This window comes from Macaca nemestrina, chromosome 9 (assembly GCF_043159975.1).
Source record: "Macaca nemestrina isolate mMacNem1 chromosome 9, mMacNem.hap1, whole genome shotgun sequence".
Taxonomy (NCBI): domain Eukaryota; kingdom Metazoa; phylum Chordata; class Mammalia; order Primates; family Cercopithecidae; genus Macaca; species Macaca nemestrina.
The window spans coordinates 127,564,224-127,583,350 of NC_092133.1; the positions used below are offsets into that span (position 1 = coordinate 127,564,224).

At 40.7% G+C, this 19,127-nt stretch overlaps 1 long non-coding RNA gene across 1 annotated transcript; it reads right to left on the minus strand.

Annotated features, from left to right (window-relative positions):
- Positions 1–579: 579 nt before the first annotated feature.
- LOC139356118 (uncharacterized) lies at positions 580–18,761 on the minus strand. The gene is made up of 3 exons (XR_011607512.1): positions 18,012–18,761; positions 4,528–4,605; positions 580–749 (listed from the first exon to the last, which is right to left on the minus strand). It is a non-coding gene; the product is annotated as an uncharacterized lncRNA (long non-coding RNA).
- Between the last annotated feature and the right edge of the window lie 366 nt (positions 18,762–19,127).

Sequence of the window (19,127 nt, forward strand, 5' to 3'; positions counted from 1 at the left end):
AGGGGGAGAATAGATGGATATGTAAGAGTTAGGGAGTTGAATTACGAGGCAGGAGGAGAGATAAAAGTGAAATTGGAGTAAGAATGAGGGATTTACATATTCTATTTTGGGATAACAAATGGAATTGAGAGACAAAGGGACTGGCAATGAGGAGTGTGGTGGCAGTGGCGGTTGGGTTGTGATGTGTGTGTCTGTGTATCTGTGAGGGAAAAGGATAAGAGAGAGGGGTTACTGAAAATAATAGAATAAATTGAAGTAATAAAAAACAACTCCCTGAGTAAAGTTATGTGGCACAAAAGAACACTGAAGAGATGTGGCTGGTCCTGAAATGGAAGTGCGGTGAGACAGGCAATGATGCAAACCTCCTCGAACTGAACATGAATGGAAAAGGAGATTTTCTGAGGTGAATGAAAAAGCATGAAACAGAATGGACCAATGTTCATTTAGAGAAATGAAATAGAAACAGACAGGACTGAAGATGAATGTAGGAAAGAAGAAATTGGAAGTGAAGCCAGAAATGAAGAAGATAGAGAAATCCAGTACAGATTGGTGAAGATGAGCTAGAGAAGAGGACTCTAATTTTAATTACATTATCTCTGTTTAATTACATTTAGAGATCATCTCGAGATGAATTTTCAGTATTCATTTGCTTTGGATACATGAATTTTCAGTATTCATTTGCTTTGGATTGAAAGATTTGGTAAAGATGGAGTCCTCAGAAATGAAGTATCAGGATCTGGGAGAATTTGCTAAAAAAAAAAAAAAAAAAAAAAGAGAGAGAGAAATGAGGGTAGACCTGTGAAAATGGTGACATATATTTTTATAAGACAAAAAGGTACACATAGTTTTATATTTCAATAACAAAACTCAAAGTAACAGGTCAGAATATATGTTTCATAAAAATAGAAAATGGCAATATTGTGAAACTATGGTGTGTTGCTTCAAACATGCACCCTCTTTCATAGATCATCTTCTTCAGACCCCAAGATGGCGGTCTTAGGGTCTATGATGGACTTACTGGCAGCTAGCTTACTGTGAGGGCCTTGAAAACAATCTCGGGTTCTTTTTTTTTTTTTTTTTAAGCTTAAAATTACCTAGACTCCCCAGAAGTCTTACTTATAGAAGATAATTGTCAATGTCTACTACTCGTACTTTCTTTTCCTTCTCTGTATCATCCCGCCTTTTTTTTTTTTTTTTTGAAATGAGGTTTTGATCTGTCACCTAGGCTAGAGTGCAATGGCACGATCTCAGCTCACTGCAACCTCTGCCTCCCAGACTCGAGCGATCCTCCCACCTCAGCCTCTCAAGTAGCTGGAACTACAGGTATGCACCAGCATACCTGGCTAATTTATATATATGTATATGTATATATATGTGTGTATGTGTATATATATAGATAGATATAAATTTTTTTTTTTTGACATGGAGTCTTGCTCTGGATTGCGGTGGCATGATCTAGGTTCACTGCAACCTCTGCCTCCTGGGTTCAAGTGATTTTCCTGCCTCAGTCTCCTGAGTAGTTGGGACTACAGGCGCATGCCACCACACATTTTGTATTGTACAAAATTACAAAATTTTTGTATTTTTAGTAGAGATGGGATTTCACCATGTTGGCCAGATGGTCTCCATCTCTTGACCTCGTGATCCACCCACTTCAGCCTCCCAAAGTGCTAGGATTATAGGAGTGAGTCACCGTGCCCAGCCTAATTTTTATATATTTTTTAGAGATAGAGTTTCACCATGTTGCCCAGGCTGGTCTCGAACTCCTGGACTCAAGTGATCCGCCCACCTCAGCCTCCCAAAATGCTGGGATTACAGGTGTGAGCCACTGCCCTCAGCCTCATCTCGCTTTTCCAAAAGAACTTTTTAAAGCCTCTTTTCCAATACATGACATTCTTCCCTGGACCAAACACTTAAAAAGATAAACCTACTTTGTAGAATCTTTTCAAGTTCCACCCAAGTCTAATCACCATAAGCCCTGGAACAATTTCTTTGTCCCTAAACACTCTTCCCACTCTGTCTTGTATTCAGCATGTACAAGTATGTGATGGTTCACCAAGATCTACTTTATGTTCTCAATATCTGCCTGTGACATTTAAGTTGTCTACAAATGAGAGAAATTAATGTTCCACTTATAAAATCATAGAATGTTGGAACTGGGAGGGAAGTTTAGAGATCATCTAGTCAACCTTATTATGAGTCATTTGTTAACAGCTCCAAGGGACTCATTCGCAACAGGGAATATAAACAATTAAGGCCTCTTAATAAACTCTATAGTAAGAAAAATTACAGGATTCCCCCAAGGAAGGAAATGAAGCTAAGTGCACTAATTTGGACAGATGCTTGAACAGCATCACCGACACATGCAGGCACAAATGCAGGGCTATGTTGATTCAATAGAGGAGATGAGACTTCAAATCAAACAGAGACATTTATTAAGCATAGCATCGTGATTAAGATCGCCCAAGGTATCAGCCAACCAAAAATGTGATCCAGAAATGTCAGAGGCACACAGTCTAGCTCCTACAGAAAAAACACAGACCACACTGTTAGCATCATTTTTCTTCTGAATCTCTAGCCTAATCCACCCGGTGCTCAAAATGTTACCAAGGAACCGTATCACAGAATAGGCTCACAAGGAGGCTTAGAACAACCACCACCGCCACCACAAATGACCCAGTTTTGTCGGATACACTTGCTAAAATCCTTATGGAGCCCTGAGGTAAGTACGTGGCTTCCCTAGTTCCTGCTGAGGTCATTACAATCTATTCACGTCATTAATTACATTTCCCCCACACCAATAGGACATGTCCTGAAACTTTCTACTGTATTCCAGTTCTCCATCAGCAGGATTGGGTATGTGAGGAGGTCTGTCTGAAAGTGCTCTAAGCTTTCTGGCCTGGAGATACCCTCCCGAGTTTACAAGCTTCAGCTTATATTTTGCCTTCACTATGGAGCCTTTGCTGATCTCTCAACCCCAGATGAGCAGTTTGAATTAAAGTCTCTTCCTTTTTGCAGAGAAAAGGGAACTCGTATATACAATGAGTCCAGCCACAAAGGGAAAACAGTCTGAAACTTTCTCAGAAAACTAAAAGTTGAATCACCGTTCCATCCAGCAATTCCATTATTGGCTATCTACACAAAAGAAAAGAAATCAATGTGTCAAAGGATACCCATCCTCACATGTTTATTGCAGCACTATTCACAATAGACAAGATACAGAATCAATCTAAGTGTTCATGAATGGATGAACTGATAAAGAAAATGTGACATATATGTGTGTATATATGTATGTATACATATATGTAATATATGTAATAGTATTCACATACATACACAACGGAGTATTCAGCCATAAAACAAGAATGAAATCATATCATTTGCAGCGACATAGATGGAATTGGAGGTCATTATTTTAAGTTAAATCAACCAGGTGCGGAAAGACAAATATTGCCTGTTCTCAATTATATGTGGCAGCTAATGAATTTGATCACCTGGAGGTAGAGAGTGGAAAGAGAGGCTGAGAGAGGTGAGTGGGGAGGAGGTGGAGGATGAAGAGAAGCTGGTTAAGGGTACAAACATACAGTAAGATAGAAGGAATAAAGTCACTGTTCAATAGCAGAGTAGGATGACTATGCTTAAGAAAAATGTATTGTCCCGGGTGTTGGACACCCTAAACATCATGGCTTGGTCATTACGCATTATAGACATATTATACAGTTTCTCATGTGCTTTGTAAGTTTGTACAAATAGAAGTATTTAGTCTCTTCCTTTGGCCTCTCATTGCTCTTGAAGACCAGTGAGGCAGAAGGTGGCACTGTCTCCTCCGTGGAATTGTAAAAATGTGTGAAGATTTTTTTGTTCACCAGACTAGCAGGCACTTCTGGCATTGAGTGGGTAGGAGCTAGTTCTGTTCAACAAAGAAATATTCTGTGGCCAGGCACGTAGTGGCTCACGCCTGTAATCCCAGCACTTTGGGAGGCCAAGGTGGAAGGATCGCTTGAGTCCAGGAGTTCAAGACCAACCTGGCCCACATGGTGAGACCTTACTGTATTTTTTTTTTTAAGTAGTATTCTGTGTCCAGTATTTTTACTTTGTTTTAATATACAATGACTTTTCCAGAAGTTCAACTACAGCATACATGAAGAAAATTGCATATTGTTTTGTTTGGAATGTTACCAAGTCAACGGCAGTGCACTCAGGTGTTTGAATACCCAATACCTATCACTTCTATCATTCTGCATTTCAGATCTACAGTCAGGAAGATTCTATGGATGAGGGCGAGGATCTGTTTCATTGTCTTCTGCTGTGATCATACCTGAGTATTCATTGTCTTAAGTTACATTCCTTTTATGTTTTATTTTACAGTAAGGACACTGCATTGATTTTTCAGAACTTATGTATGCAAAGATATGTTCTCTGAATTGATGTCACGACAGTAAAGGACACATTAAAATATTTATTATAGAAAAAAACATTGGGTCTGATAGGAATGAGGTGGAAAGAGCATAAGCATTTAGGTCATACCTGGATTCTGGATTTGTCTTTGCCACCTACCAGGTTTTGAATTTAGGAAAGTTACTTCTGTAAGTCACGTTTCCTCATCTGCAAAACAGGGATAATAGCAACCTTTCCATAGGCACTGTGATTTATGCAGCTCCTAATATGTAGCAGATGCTCAGTAATAATTTCACCTTCATTCATTCATTCAACTAATAATTATTGATCACCTACTTTGGGCAGGTGTTAATACGGGTGATGGTATATACAGCAATCAACAAAGAAAATCTCTGCACTAAGAAAGGTTAGTGCATGAGACAGATGCAGTGGTTCATGCTTGTAGCCCTAGGGACTCAGGAGGCTGAGGCAGAAGGATCACTTGAGGCCAGGGGGTTGAGACCAGGTTGGGCAACACAGCAAGATCCTTTCTCTACAAAACTAAAAAAAAAAAAAATTTTAAAAGGTCAACTACAAGTGATAAATAATTTTGTTCTCTGAATTTTAATACCACCTTTTCTTTTGAATTTCCTGTTTATTTTCAGTTATTTCTTTGAGGTTGGGATGAGAAATTTAACACATTTTTGCAACCTATTGCATTAGCTGGTATTGGTGTAAATTTTTTTCAGGTACACTCTCTCTTAATCATGAGTAGTTCTGCCCAGAGTACCGTGCACTGTATCTCATTGTTTGCCTAAATTGTTGACAGATTACTTATGCTTTAGTGCCATATAGGTGTTTATATTCACTTAATCCTTACAGAAGAATCTAGCTAACAGTGCAAGAGAAGTTCCTAGAGAAAATCGGCCTGTGGTTTTGGGGGTGATTCAGAGTACCCTTAGATTTCCCTTCATTACATCACCTCAATTACACAGGCAAGTTAGTGTTACAAGTGTGATGGTTGGGAGGAACCAGGTTTTTCATCTATCAGCTGGTTTTCTTTCTAAGATTATCAGCCGTGGGTATCTCAAAGCTGTCATCTTTCACAAACTTAACTAAGAAGAGGTACTCTTTTCTAGAAATTACCGCAAAGAGAGTAAAATTTACAACTTGATATCTGCTCTTAGAATTAAAATTTTCTGATCTTAAAATTCCTTGGCCTCTCCTATTGCTTAGGCTTGTTATCGGTTATTTTTCTTCATAACCCTAATCCATGGCCATTTTGCTAGGGTCCGCTTATCTCCTCCAGAATTCTCTATATCATGTCTTCTTTCTTGGAATTCCCACATCCCTGCAACTCCCCGTAGCTAGGTTCTCCTGGAGGAATCCCAAAACATTCATGAATATAATTTTTGCAGAGAAGCACCGGCCCATAATAATTGAAATCCTTGACAAACCTGCTTGAATCTTGTGTCATTCTTCTGCTCTGAGATCAATGGGAGTAGACACTTAAGCATTTTCACATGCACTTGTCAGTCAAGATGACCCAGAAGAAAGTGACCCAGAGACATCTTCCAGCTTCAGAGCTGCCAGTCGTTCAGTGCAGCTGAGGTCTAGCCTCAGAGCACCCTATTACAATGCTGTGTTTGGATTAACATTTTTTCCATGATATGTTTCATGTTAGACATGTCCATTGAAATTCTATACACATCGGCTGGGCGCGGTGCCTCACGCCTGTAATCCCAGCGCTTTGGGAGGCTGACGTCGGCGGATCACTTGAGGTCAGGAGTTCAAGACCAGCCTGGCCAACATGGTTAAACCTTGTATTTACTTAAAAAAAAAATTAGCCAGGTATGATGGTGCATGCCTGTAATCCCAGCTACATGGGAGGCTGAGGCAGGAGAATTGCTTGAACCTGGGAGGTGGAAGTTGCAGTGACCCAAGATTGTGCCACTGCACTCCAACCTGGGTGACAGAGCAAGACTCCATCTCAAAAAAAAAAAAAAAATTATACACACACATACATATGAACATATAATTCTGTCATCAAAGACCCCTGTTGGAAAGTTACAAAACCCTTTGGCAAAGGGTCAAAACGTGGTGTAGTAAAAAGGGACGTTTTAAACTTTGTTTAGCTGATCATTTCACAGATGTATTTGACCACGATTCTCCAAAAGCCTATTGGAATGTGGCACTTTGGGAACTACTGCGGTCGACCAGGTATCAAATCTGTGCGCACCTGCTGCATTTTCTTCTCTGGCCTTTATTTATTTATTTTTCTCCTCTTGGCAAAAGATCCCTGGGCTGGGTTCCACCCCTACCTTTTTCTCATTCCCTCTGGTAGGTTGTGTTCTGCTTTCATAGAATATAGATTGTCTCATTGTTACGTGATTCTTCTAACATGCTTCTATTTGTGAAAATTCTGTCTTTAAATTCACTCGGGACTGTGCCAGTGTACTGCTAATGTTAGGAACTCAACAAAATACTGGCTGATAAGAGCTCATTTGTTCATGCAACAGCTATTTATTATGTGACTACCCTGTTAGACACTCTTTTTAGTATTCCTAACACATGAATGAGCAAAATGGACAAAGACCCCTGCCCTTATGAAATTTATGTTTTAGGAATGCAGCTAAGTAGTAAATAGTGGACAGAATAGGTTAAGAAAAAAATTTACTTACACACAGCACATTAAAGCAATATTCTTTTTCTTATAATTCCTCTTTTCTTAGAAAGTACCACATAGATCCAAGTTATTTTTGACTAAGGGTCTAGACTTTCATTTTTAGACCTAGTGGACCATTATCCAGCACATCAAATCCATTCATAACTGTACTATCTGGACAACATACACAAGAAAACAAAAATGCTGATTATCTGTCTTTACAACACTATAGTTGTAATTTTTGTAGGGAATAGGTAGATGTAAAAATGAAAAGGAGTCAAGAAAAGGCAGCAAAAATCTGTAATGGGCAATGTGCTAACTATAGGTGGATATTGAGCCAAATTCAACAGCTGCATTAGTTATATCTGAAGATGGCGGTGAAGATGCTTCTGCCAATCCATATTTGGTTGTTTTTGATATCCTTAAGGCTACCTGAGATCCTGAGTTCTGGAGGTAGATTACATTTCCTGTTGATTTCTTCTCCTTGACCACTCTGTTTAGTAAGAAAGCAAACAAAAAAATTCCTGCCACTTTGGAGCTCATGACGGTTTACTCTACCACCCTCGCTTCCTCAGTCACTGTCATGCACCAACCCCTACTCTCTGTCAGTCACCTGAGACTCTGCCCATTGATTTGCAGTCATTCTTTTCCATCCAAACACCACAGCTATCCTGAGTGAATCCAACATGTGAATGGCCCTTCCAACATTACAAGTTCCTACTCCTAATCATTTAAATTTCCAGTGGATTCCCCTTTTGTGCAGTCACCCACCCCAACTCAGTGACATGTGCTCTCTATCATCTGAAACTGCTCCACCTCTACAGTCATTAATTTTAAGCATTCTACTTCGCATTTCAGTCCCCTCTTCTTCTAGCCTACTTGTTCAACTACTCCTGCAATGACTCTTTTTCAATCTCCTCCACTTGAATCCACTGAGAACTTTATTGTCTCCCAGTCTGGCTCACACCTGGAATTCCAGCACTTTGGGAGGCTAAGGCAGCAGATTGCCTGAGCTCAGAAGTTTGAAACCAGCCTGAACAAAATGGCGAGATCATGTTTTCTTAAAAAAAAAAAAATTAAAAGTAAATAAATAAATGATAAATGCTATGGAGTGAGAGAACATTTATCTCAGAATCCACTGAGAACTTTATTCTCTCACAGTCTAGCAGTTTTTTTTTCTTTCTTTCCCCTTCCCCTCTTCTCATAACAATCGTGTAAATAAATTCCATGACTTTCTTTTATGCCATTTATCTTGTAAGACTTTTACTCCCTCTGCACTCTCACCTATATATGGGCGGCTGAGCCATGCTGGAGAAGGTTGGAACAAATGGCAAATTAAGTATCATTAAAATTCATGCTTCTTAAAACATGTCCCTCATATTGCTTAATAATGCTGTTACATTTCTCTGATCAACTTGCTCCCTCAATCTGCAGCATTCATTATTTACGTTTTTTTTTTATTGTTTTACTCGCCATGTTGCTCAGGTTGGTCTCGAACCCCTGGGCTTAAGCAGTCTACTTGTCTTGGCCTCCCCAAGTGCTGGAATTCCAGGTGTGAGCCAACATGCCCAGCCGCATTTATTAAACATGCTCAGGCCTCTTCTTTTGTTCTCATTGACCTCTTATCTCATCCAGCTAATATTCTTTTTCTTTTTCACAGCCAAATTTCTTGAATGAAAATGTTTCCTAATTTGTTGCTTTCTCCACCCTTTTTTTTTTGAAACCTCCCACTAACTACTTATTCTACTCCAAACTGGCTTCTACATCCCCACCACTTTATCAATCAAAATAGCTCTCAGTGAGGTCACCACTGAGATCTGTGCATGAAGTTCAATGGGCAGTTTTTAATGTTTAACTTCCTAGTCTTTGCAGCAAACTCTAACTTGCCTGATGATTCCACTATTCTTTCTTCTATAACAGTTTTATTAAGATATAATTCGCCTATCTTAAAATTGACCCATTTAAAGTATAAAATACAATAGTCTTTAGCCTATCCAGAATTTTGCAAATATGACTACAATCAATTTAGTACGTTTTTCACCATCCATACCCATTAGCAGTCTCTCCCCACTATTGTCAAGACTGTCAGTCCCACGCAGCCATCAGCCTACTCTCTGTCTCTATGGATTTACCTATTGTGAATATTTCACACAAATGAGCTAATATGTGATCCTTGTGACTGGCTTCTTTCACTTAGCGTAATGCTTTCAGGGTTTATCCATGGTGTGGCATGTGTCAGTACTTCACTCCTTATTGTCAAATAGTATTCCATTGTATTGTTATACCATGTTTTATTTGTCCATTTATTCATTGGTGAATATTTGTGTTGTTTCTACTTATTTGCTACTATGAATAATTCTACCATATATATTTGTTCACAAGTTTTTGTATGCACATGTGTTTTTATCTTTTTTGGGTACGTACCTAGGAGTGAAATTGTCAGTTCATATGGTAACTCTGTTTAACCATTTGAAGAACTCTATACAATGTTTTCCAAAGTGGCTGCACTATTTTACACTTCCATGAGCAGTGTTTGTGGGTTCTGATTTCTCCACAGTCTTGCCTACACTCATTATTATTTGGCTTTTTGATTTGAGTCATCCTAATAGATGTGGAATCACATCTTGTTTAGGTTTTGATTTGCATTTCCCTAATGACTCATGATGTTGGGCATCTTTTATGTGCCTATTGGCCATTTGTAAAACTTCTTTGAAGAAATGTCTATTCAGATTTTTATTCATTCTTAAGTTGGGTTATTCGTGTTTTTACTGTTGAGTTGTAGGAATTCTTTATATAATCTATATACCTGTCCCTTATCAAAAATAAGATGTCCAAGAGATTTTTCTCATCCTCTGGGTTGCCTTTCACGTTCTTGGTGGTATCCTTTGAATTACAAAACTGTTAATTCTGATGACATCCAACTTATCTATTTTTCTTTAATTGCATGTGTTTTGGCGCCATATCTGGAAAGCATTGCTTACTCTCAGAAAGATTTATGTTTTCTTCTAAGAGATTTATAGTGTTAGTGATATGGCTTGGCTGTGTCCCCACCCAAATGTCATCTTGAATTGTAGCTCCCATAATTCCCATGTGTTGTGGGAGGGACCTGGTGGGAGATAACTGAATTACGGGAGTGGTTTCCCCCATACTGTTCTCGTGGTAGTGAATAAGTCTCATAAGAGCTGATGATTATACAAGGTTAAACCCCTTTTGCTTGGCTTTCATTTTCTCTCTTGCCTGCTGCCATGTAAGACAGGCCTTTTGCCTTCCACTATGATTATGAGACTTCCCTAGCCACGTGGAACGGTGAGTCCATTAAACCTCTTTTTCTTTATAAATTACCCAGTGTTGGGTATGTCTTTATCAGCAGTGTGAAAACGGACTAATACAGTTAGCTCTATCATTTAGATCTTTGAGTTAGTATTTGCATGTGATGTTGAGTAAGGAATTCTACCTGGAAACCACATCCTCTGTCTGTCCTCCTGACCTTCTATATGGTCCCGCCTCAGTCTTTATATTTTACATTTTCCTGTCTTTACATGTTGTATTTTCTCAAAGACATGTCCTCATTTATCTTCTTTTCATGGATTCTCACTGAATATTGAGGATTGAGCATAAAAAAGAAAGAACCTAAGTCCACGTAACACAACATTTGGCTCATCAAGTAGTTTTAAATCAGATTTTTAAAATGATGCCAAGCAACTCTGTGGTGTTCCTGCTTAAAGTTATAATGTTTGCTTTTCTGAAATAAGGTAATACATTTAAAATGTTGAAGCAGCTGTCTCCTAGTGACTGGGAGCTCTGAAAAATTAGTCTGGAATTTCACTTTGGACTTACAGTTTTCACGTTTTAGTTTTCAGGAAGTCGAGGAGAAAAAACAGAGAAGAGAATATTTGATGAAGTCTTCCCCATCTGGGCCAGGTGCAGTGGCTCATACCTGTAATCCTAGCACTTGGGGAGGCTGAGGTGGGTAAATCGCTTGAGCTGAGGGGTTTGCCTGGGCAGCATAGTGAAACCCCGTCTCTACAAGAAAATACAAAAATTAGCCAGGCGTGGCAGTGCATGCCTGTGATCCTAGCTGCTTGGGAGGCTGAGGTGGGAGGGCCTCTTGAACCCAGGAGGTAGAGGCTGTAGTGAGCCATGATAGTGCCACTGCACTCCAGCCTGGGTGACAGAGTGAGACCTTGAATCAACAAATAAACAACAACATAAAAGAAACCAATCTTCCCCATCTGATACTGTTCAAGCAAAGGGAAAGAATAGAAGTGTGGCCAAGGAGTGACAGATCCAAGGAGCCAGGAAAGGGCAGTCCCGGGAAGGGACAGTCCCGGGAGGAAATGAGCTCAGAATAGTGCGTGCAGAGAGGAAACCACAGAGGTAGCTTCTACCGGAAGGGAAGGACAGTCTGTATACGTGCAAAGAGAATCTCCTGGAACTAGGAAGTACTTTGAAGAAAAGAATGGATTTTTTTATTTTATTCCAGCCTCTAAGAGTCTTCTCAACGAAAGTCCTCAAAGAATAAGGGAATACATTTGTGAAAAGCATTCTGAGGTTGCTCTGAAAAATATTGCCAGATAATTCCAAGATGCTACAAGTGATCATACTGACACAGTTTACAAAATAGAGCAAACGCCAAAGGATACAGCCGCATGCACAAAAACAGCTTATTTGTGACCTCTGGATAACCACAAAATTCAGCTGCATTTCCAGACTGTCATCTTCAGGTGTGCAAAGGTGGTTACAAATCACTTTGCAAGTAGAATTTGTAGCTTCCAGGATAGATTAGAGGATCAATCTGTCATAGGACACCTATTATGTAAGTCCCTGGAAATGCCACCTTCTCTCACCCTTATATTTTATAGACTTTATTTAAGTTTTTTTTTTTAAGCATAAGAAAAATTCTGTTCTTATCATTGCAATTTGCTGACTTTAGGGTAAGCAGCAACTGCTAGAGCAGCAGAAGACACAGAGGTGGAGAATTTTGAACTTTGGGAATTAAAAAGGAGATCATGTAAATGGGTGCTTGAGGTAATGCTTCTGATGGAGTGGAGTGAGAAGCCCCTGAGAGGGGCTGGCTGTTGGCTGGAGAGAAGGCAGAAACATCAGCAGGATCATGAGACATTGCCGCCAGGGCCTAACAAGCCACAAACTCATGATCAGGGACTGGCTGGAGCGCCCAGGGCCTCATGGCCTTGCTGGATAGCAGGCAACAGCTTCCCAGTGCTTCTGTGGTTGCTACAACTCCCCCTCCGTGGTCTCCCTACAGTCCTCCCACACTCTCCAGCTGCCACACTGACAACGCGGCACAGTTGCTCTTTCCTGAAGCCCAGAACCTTCCCCCACCACTGTCCCTTCCAACTCGCCAGCATCACACCCTCTCCACATTACTTCTCACCCAGCCCCCATGACCCTCTTCCCTTATCTCTGATCTTTGTTCATCTCAGGGATCAACACTGCAAATGTTCCTTCCTCTTTTCCTTGAATTTGAGTCTCTGGACCAAGAGCCCATAGCATCTCTCTATAGGAGGCAGGAGAAGGCTAGAGGGGTGGCTGTCAGGAGCTCAGAGCTGCCTTGACCTTCACATCTCTTCCTTAGCAGCCCCTGCTTCTGAGAAAAAGGCACTTAACCAGGACTTAGGTGGTCCGCATTCTTCTCTACATTGCCTGCTAACTGGTTTTGTGAGGGCAGGAAAGTCACTAAGCTTATCTCCTTACTATTTACCTAGAAAATGCCCAAATTTTCTCTCTTTTTAAAAATTAAAAAAAAAAAAAGCATTTTTGAGACAGAGCCTCACCCCAGGTTGGAGTGTAGTGGTGTGTGACTCTAGTTCACTACAGCCTCAACCTCCTGGGCTCAAGGGATCCTCCTGCCTCAGTCTCCTAAGTAGCTGGGACTACAGGTGCATGCCACCATGTCTGACTAATTTTTAATTTTTTTTTTTTTTTTGTAGAGACAAGGGTCTCACTGTATGCTGCCCAGGCTGGTCTCAAACTCCTGGCCAGCCTCCCTACCCCAGGTCCATACTCAGTCCATACTCCTGCCTCAGCCTCCCATAGTACAGGGATTGCAGATGTGAGCCACTGTGCCCAGCCATCAGTGGGAACGTTCCCCAGGCCCAAGTTCTTCTTCCTCCACCCTCCCAGCATTATCTTGCTACTCAAGTAGACATGTCACAGAATGGGTTCCTGCATTTGTGCTCACTAACCTCCCAGCTAGTTTACTCATCTCCCTCTTATTCCATAGGTGGATGTGTTAGTCTGTTCTCACGCTGCTAATAAAGACATATTTGAGACTTGGTAATTTATAAAGGAAAGAGGATTAATTGACTCACAGTTCAGCACAGCTGAGGAGGCCTCAGGAAACTTACAATCATAGCAGAAGGGGAAACAAACATGCTCTTCTTCACATGGTGGCAGCAAGCAGAAGTGCTGAGCAAAAGATCAGATCTCGTGAGAACTCACTATCACAAGAACATCATTAGGGTAACCACCCCATGGTTAAATTACCTCCTACCACGTCCCTCCCACAACATGTGGGGATTATGGGAACTACAATTCAAGATGAGATTTGGCTGGGGACATAGCCAAACACTGGGGACACAGTGGACTAATTTTTCTTTCTATTCACTTCTCCCCCAGACCAGTCAGTCATTTTAGTAATATTGTCTGACTGCCCACTATGGGCTAGACCTAATTTCTGGGTACAGATTAATGAGCAAAATAGTTATATTTTTTCTTTTTTTTTTTTTTTTAAAAAAATTAAGACTGAGTCTCACTTTGTCATGTAGGCTGGAGTGCAGTGGCATGATCTCGACTCACTGCAACCTCCATATCCCGAGTTCAAGCAGTTCTCCTGCCTCAGCCCCTGAGTAGCTGGGATTACAGGTGTGTGCCATGATGCCCAGGTAATTTTTGTAGTTTTAGTAGAGATGAGGTTTTGCCATGTTGGCCAGGCTGGTCTTGAACTCCTGACCTCAAGTGATCGACCTGCCTTGGCCACCAAAAGTGCTGGCATTACAGGTGTGAGCCACCATGCCTGGCCTAAAATAGTTATATTTTCTGTTCTCACACAGCTTATATACCCAAGTGAGTAAGACAGATGAGAAACAAGAGAAAAAGGTACAAACTGATAAAATGTAATGGAATAACACATTAGAAATCTTTCCTTATTCTCGTATCTTTCTCTGAAGATCAGGCTTGAAGTAAATTAGCCATAGACTTGAGATTCAGATAACTTTGGCTTCTTTAGATGCTCTAGTTTACCTTCTCATGGCTATATTCTTTGAAAGACTGTTCAAGGTCAGAAACTGATGACAAGGCTAAGCAGGATTGTGGACTTCTCCTAGGTTTCTGGAATGTTGAAACCACATCATGTATAGGATATGGCTTAGAAATAGATACAGGCTGGCCGGGCGCGGTGGCTCAAGCCTGTAATCCCAGCACTTTGGGAGGTCGAGATGGGCAGATCACGAGGTCAGGAGATCGAGACCATCCAGGCTAACATGGTGAAACCCCGTCTCTACTAAAAAAATACAAAAAAACTAGCCGGGCGAGGTGGCAGGTGCCTGTAGTCCCAGCTACTCGGGAGGCTGAGGCAGGAGAATGGCATAAACCTGGGAGGCGGAGCTTGCAGTGAGCTAAGATCCAGCCACTGCACTCCAGCCTGGGAGACAGAGCGAGACTCCATCTGAAAAAAAAAAAAAAAAAAAAAAAAGAAATCGTTACAGGCCTACAATTCTGTGTATATATGTAGATATATTTCAACATGCATTAATGAATAAAATGAATAAGGCATTCTATTTTGTCTTCCTGGTGCACACTTTTTTTTTTTCTTTTTTTTGGCAGTGTCACTCTGTCATCCTGGCTGGAGTGCAGTGGCACCATCATGTCTCATGGCAGCCTCGACCTTTCAGGCTAAGGTGATCCTCCCACCTTAGCCTCCTAAGTAGCTGGGACCACAGGAGCACACCACTAATCACGGTTAATTTTTTCATTTTTAATTTTTTTGTACAGGCAGAGTCTCACTATATTGCCTAGGCTGGTCTCAAACTCCTGGCTTTAAGCGATCCTCCTGCCTCAGCCTCCCAAAGTGCTGGGACTGCAGGCAGAGCCACCACACCAAGGTGTTGAAAAGTTGAGAAATAGGTTACACATTGGCAACTTAACAGCCCTCAGTAAGTCTGAGTTAAGAAGAAGGCAGAAAGTGAGGACTGGTTGGAATCAAAAAGTGAGAGCCAAACAACACCCAAAGTCAGTTTGGGTTTACAGGCTCTTTGAGGTAGCTGGTTCTCACTCTTAAGTTATTTTGAATATCATAAAGTCTTGGCAAAGCCTGAGCTTGGTCTTGGTTCTGCTTTTGTGTTATCAGTAGCATGCAGTTTTAGAGGAAGATTCCTGGGAAACGCCCTAGAAACTGGGAGGCCTCTTTGAGGCAGGCAAATTTCTGGAAATTAGCAAGTATAATCTTGTTTTGTTGTCCCAAGCTGTTGAGGCTGGAGATTTTTAGTACAGAAATTATTTCCTTCTCCTCCTCCAAATCCCTGTACAGTATGTGTGGGACAGGCATCATTATCAGCTTCCCCTTGCATTTCACTGAGCGTGGTTTAATAATTTCCCCAAGGTCACCATGTAGATGCGGAAGCTAAGCTTTCTTGTTTGACGTGCCATATACTGCACGATCACTCCAACTCCGGTAACGCCTTCCTAATAATTAAAAAGGGTTTTAGGAAGGTGGACAGACCCCATGGAATTCAAGCTACAATATGCTTTTCCAAATTCTCCCACTGTGCTTTGCAATCAAATCAAGCTGCTGTTCATTTTGAGACCAAGGATGCAATGTTCTGGGATACAATGTTCTCGGTCCTGTTCCCGGTGGATGAGTCTCTTTGGATCACAAATAGCACAGCTGATGCTAATGGTTGCTTATCATCCTGCAGTTTCTCAAATAGGCTGCAAAATTGGCAGGAGAGCCCTTGGGCATGGAAACATAGGTTCTCAGATTGTATTAAAGCACCAAGAGCATATACAATCGTGGCTTCAGACTCATTCATATGTCTGGGCTCCTGAAAGTTATGGGAGGTGCGACCCTATGAAATACCGGCATGTGCAGTTATACCAAGTGGACAAGTGGGACACAGAAATAGAACCATATAACATGTGTGCTCTGTAAAATCATAGGCCATGTGTCCACAAACATGAACAAGCTGAGCCCGGTCAGTTTTCAGGTTTTTCATCAACTTTTTCACTCACTTATTGAATGATTTAATTGCATTGCCACTTGTTATCAGATGAACAGTCAAAAGCACCAAACGCTAAAGAAAATGTATGGAAGAAGAATTTAAATGAGAGAATTCTATGCACAAATTTGTTACATCTTTTTCCTTAAGTGAATCAGGAGAAGACCACTGTTACTTGATCATTCTGGAAGAATATTACATTCTAGCTCTCAGAAGATATATTTCAGGAACCATAGCTGTTGCATCAAGTATAAATAAATGTGACCTCAAGGGTTTGTTGTAATATAAAGATGGACCAGTTTGAACTTCTTCTTGTTTCTCTTAAGCTCTAAATAGTTTGGTAAAGTTCTAAATGGTTTGCTAATTGTGTTGATAACAAGAGCAAAAGGAAAACGATTTTTTCCACTTTTTCCGCGTCTTCTAAAAAAGGATAATTCTTAACCTGCTTGAGATTCTCAATTTTCCAAGCACTTTAGACAGCTACAGAGCTTGCCATTTGCAAGCTTCTCCGCACAGCATCTTATTTGCTTATTGCCAATCTTTGAAAAGACATTGATCTTTGAAAAGACATACTAAGCGTTCCCATCTTTTCTTTCTCTCCTCTTTCTCTAATTCCTTTCACCTCTTCCCTTAGAGAAATCACTGATCACACCTTGGGGCTTCTCAGAAGACAGTATGAAGGCAACCTAGTATTTTTCAATTTTCTCAACACGTGTTACAATTTAGATTTAAAACATTAATTCATATTCACATTACAACCTATCTATCTGGTAGCTGGAAAACACTGAAGGATGTTCCGTCTAATTCATGCCAGTTATTAGATTGAGAACTCTGTGAGGACAGGCACCTGTGACTCACACATACTAGCTGTGGTGTCATTGTAAAATACTATTTTTTATTTATATATTTTAAAAAATTAATAGTGACCCATGTTTCAGATATAGCATTTCCCTGTTGCAACTCCACCTTCTTCTTTTTCTTCTTTATTTTTTCTTTATTTTGTTTTATTTTTTGAGATGGGGTCTCACTCTGTCACCCAGGCTGGAGTGCAGTGGTGTGATCTCATCTCACTGCAACCTCTGTCTCTTGGGCTCAAGCAATCGTCCCTCCTCGGCCTCCCAAGTAGCTGGGACCACAGACACATGCCATAACACTCAGCTAATTTTTTGTATTTTTTGTAGAGACAGGATTTTGCCATGACGACCAGGCTGGTCTCGAACTCCTGAGCTCAAGCAGTCTACCCGCCTCGGCCTCCCAAAGTGCTGGAATTACTACTGCACCTGGCCTAAAAATATTATTAATAAAAGAAGGATAATGACAGCTGAAACTTACATAAGTACATGCTAGGCAGTCTTCTGAGCATTTGATACATCTTAACACTTGGTTCTTACAGCAACCAGTGAAGTCAGTACTAATATTGTCCCTATTTACAAATGAGAAATTCTGGACATTCACTAAGAGGATGAGTGACTTTCTGAAGGTCAGGAAGAGGGAGAGCTGGATTCTAGACCAGCTGTGTGGCTTCAGGCCCTGTGCCTTCACTGTCACAATCTCTCTGCCTCTCAGTTCATGAAAATATAGTGGCACACTTTATGAGAAAATTTTTTTTGATCTCAGCTCTTCCCCAGCCCAGTACCCTATTTGCATGACATTTTTATACCTTTCCTAAAGCTTCTGTGTATTTTACCTTATAATGAAGTTTTCAAATGACCGGGTTCGAAATCACGACATACCTTTCCATTTTTCCAAGAGCAATGCTTTGCATGACACGTAAGTCGGGTGCGGTTTTTAGGTATCTGATTTGGATGAGGTTGATGTCGGTGACTGACGGGATGAAGGCTTTTTTACCAGTCTATTCGGGGTGTGGGCAGCATTGCTTGTAGATTTTCAACTGGGTTATTCTCCACCCTTCAAAGCTTTGGTGGCATTTTTTTAAAAAGGCGATCAATTTGTATGACTACTTACATCCCTTTTTATTTAATTTGATAACTGTACTACAAAGCTATTAGGGCTGATGATTTATCAAAAAATACCACAGTACTGGAGCTTAAAATCCCCAAACAAACAGAAACCTCAATAATTCTTTGTTGCTTTAGAGATTTCTCTGATTTCTTTCCCAATAATGATTAAAACTGTTGAAAAGCTCAAAAAGTACTTAATGAGATTACACATTTACCCATCCTCTAATATGGATGTCCAAAGACAAAGTAGTTCCTAGATTTCTCCAGACCAGTTTCTCATCAAGTGTCTACATCTTTAGTAAAGAAGAAAAAAAATCTTAGTTTAATCTGAATCAAAGCAAGACAAGATAATCTTATCTATTTTGGGGACCTTAACTCGATTCTTTGGACAACTGCTGTAGTTTGAGATTGCTTTACTTTTTCGCCCTCCTTTCCAAGATGGCAGCCAAAGCATGGGAGGGGCCACAGGCTTTCTGGAGTTGGGAGGGAGTGCATGGTGACCAATGTGAAGGGAGCTCCACTGCGGCTTGCCTCAGTCAGTTCTGATCCTAGGGAGCCTATTGATATCTGTTGTTGACATCTATGGTGGATAAACTCATTCATAGTCTATTATTTTTTAGTGTCTCTGGACCCTGGAGGATCTGCCCTAATGACTTGGCCTCCCCTTAGCGTTCATGGGTTTTGAAGACTCCTCTGAGTCACTGCCACATCTGTCCTCTGCCCCTGGCTCATGTCTACCGCCCCAAAGTCTCTGCTGTGAGGCTACCCTACACCGACTGTGCTAGGCTCAAGAATAGGCTCTTTAGCTTTTACCTTAATCCTGAGACAAATGGGAAGCAAAGAATGATTAGTAAATTCAGTCTTCAATTTTTCTAGCCATGCCCATTT